This window comes from Oncorhynchus keta, chromosome 35, assembly GCF_023373465.1.
Source record: "Oncorhynchus keta strain PuntledgeMale-10-30-2019 chromosome 35, Oket_V2, whole genome shotgun sequence".
Classification (NCBI taxonomy): domain Eukaryota; kingdom Metazoa; phylum Chordata; class Actinopteri; order Salmoniformes; family Salmonidae; genus Oncorhynchus; species Oncorhynchus keta.
Genome location: NC_068455.1, coordinates 82,321,957 through 82,324,456, shown reverse-complemented (window position 1 = coordinate 82,324,456; position 2,500 = coordinate 82,321,957). Strand labels below are relative to the sequence as shown.

At 47.5% G+C, this 2,500-nt stretch overlaps 1 protein-coding gene across 24 annotated transcripts in view; it reads left to right on the top strand.

The window, feature by feature from the left end:
• The window catches only part of LOC118380652 (GRB2-associated-binding protein 1-like), a 98,231-nt gene that overhangs the window by 12,200 nt on the left and 83,531 nt on the right, over positions 1-2,500 (top strand). The gene's annotated exons all lie outside the window — the stretch shown is intronic.

Sequence of the window (2,500 nt, the reverse complement as noted above, 5' to 3'; positions counted from 1 at the left end):
AGTATGAAACGAGAGCCAACCAACGAGAGTGTACAGGTTGCAGTGGTGAGGAGTGTATGGGGCTTTGGTGACAAAACGGATGGCACTGTGATAGACTGCATCCAGTTTGTTGAGTAGAGTGTTGGAGGCAATTTTGTAGATGACATCGCCGATGTCGTTGATCGGTAAGATGGTCAGTTTTACGAGGGTATGTTTTGCAGCATGAGTGAAGGATGCTTTGTTGCGATGTAGGAAGCCGATTCTGGATTTATTTTTGGATTGGAGATGCTTAATGTGAGTCTGGAAGGAGAGTTTACAGTCTAACCAGACACCCAAGTATTTGTAGTTGTCCACATATTCTAAGTCAGAACCATCCAGAGTAGTGATGCTGGACGGGCGGGCAGGTGCAGGCAGTGATCGATTGAATAGCATGCATTTAGTTTTACTTGTATTTAAGAGCAATTGGAGGCCACGGAAGGAGAGTAGTATGGCATTGAAGCTCGTCTGGATGTTAGTTAACACAGTGTCCAAAGAAGGGCCAGAGGTATAGAGAATGGTGTCGTCTGCGTAGAGGTGTATCAGAGAATCACCAGCAGCAAGAGCAACATCATTGATGTATACAGAGAATAGAGTCGGCCCAAGAATTGAACCCTGTGGCACCCCCATAGCGACTGCCAGAGGTCCGGACAACAGGCTCTCTTTTTCAAGGGCAGACAGGTCTGGAGTGAACCAAGGACTATATCTGTGCCTAGTTCTACATTTTTTGAACGGGTCTTATTTAAGATGGTGAGGAAGGAACTTTTAAAGAATAACCAGACATCCTCTACTGACGGGATGAGGTCAATGTCATTCCAGGATACCCCGGCCAGGTCTATTAGAAAGGCCTGCTCGGTGTAGTGTTTTAGGGAGCGTTTGACAGTGATGAGGGGTGGTCGTTTGGTCACAGACCCATTACGGGTGTAGGCAATGATCGCTGAATCCTGATTGAAAACAGCAGAGGTGTATTTGGAGGGCGAGTTAGTTAGGATAACATCTATGAGGGTGCCTGTGTTTACGGATTTGGAGTTGTACCTGGTAGGTTCATTGATAATTTGTGTGAGATTGAGGGCATCAAGCTTAGATTGTATGATGGCCGGTGTGTTAAGCATGTCCCAGTTTAGGTCACCTAGTAGCAAGAGCTCAGAATATGGATGGGGATCAATCAATTCACATATGGTATCGAGGGCACAGCTGGGGGCAGAGGGTGTTCTATAGCAAGCAGCAATAGTGAGAGACTTGTTTCTGGAAAGGTGGATATTTAAAAGTAGAAGCTCGAATTGTTTGGGTACAGACCTGGATAGTAAGACAGAACTCTGCAGGCTCTCTCTGCAGTAGATTGCAACACCACACCCTTTGGCAGTTCTATCTTGGCGGAAAATGTTATAGTTAGCAATGAAGATTTCAGGGTTTTTGGTGGTTTTCCTAAGCCAGGATTAAGACACGGCTAAGACATCTGTGTTGGCAGTGTGCTAAAGCAGTGAGTAAAACAAACTTAGGGAGTAGGCTTCTAATGTTAACATGCATGAAACCAAGGCTTTTACGTTTACAGAAGTCAACAAATGAGAGCACCTGGGGGGTGGGAGTGGAGCTAGGCACTGCAGGACCTGGATTAACCTCTACATCACCAGAGGAACAGAGGAGAAGTAGGATAAGGGTATGGCTAAAGACTATACGAACTGGCTGTCTAGCACGTTCAGAACAGAGAGTAAAAGGAGCAGGTTTCTGGGCACGATAGCATAGATTCAAGGCATAGTGTACAGACAAAGGTAATGTAGGATGTGAGTACATTGGAGGTAAACCTAGGCATTGAGTAATGAAGAGAGAGATATAGTCTCTAGAGACGTTTAAACCAGGTGATGTCATAGCATATGTAGGAGGTGGAACAACATGGCTGGTTAAGGCATATTGAGCAGGGCTCGAGGCTCTACAGTGAAATAAGACAGTAATCACTAACCAGGACAGTAATGGACGAGGCATATTGATATAAGAGAGAGACATGCGTAGCCAAGTGAATATATGGGTCCAGTGAGTGGTTGGGCTGACTGGGGACACGGCGATTCAGACAGTTAGCTAACAAGCTAACAGTTAGCAGACTGGGGCAGGCAAGCTAGCAGTTAGCTAGCAGTTAGCAAACTGGGGCAGGCAAGCTAGCAGTTAGCAGACCGGGGCAGGCAAGTTAGCCTTTGGTGGACGTCGCGATGGGGGTAAGTCTGTTTTAGCCTCTTCGTGTGGTGACGTCGATAGACCAGTCGTGGAATTAGTAGGGTTCCAAGTAGCTCTAGGTAGCTAGCAGGACGCAGTTAGCAGAACAGGCCTTCAGCGCGCGTCGCGCCTGAGGGGCCTGTTGGAGACCTCGGGCAGATTATGTCTATATTCAAGCCGTAGGGGATCTGCGGGGTTCCGTGCTCCGTACCGGCTGTAGAAGGGGTCCGGATATTGTAGCCCAGGAGTGGGCTTCGGTGGTAGCACAGGAGCCCTGGCC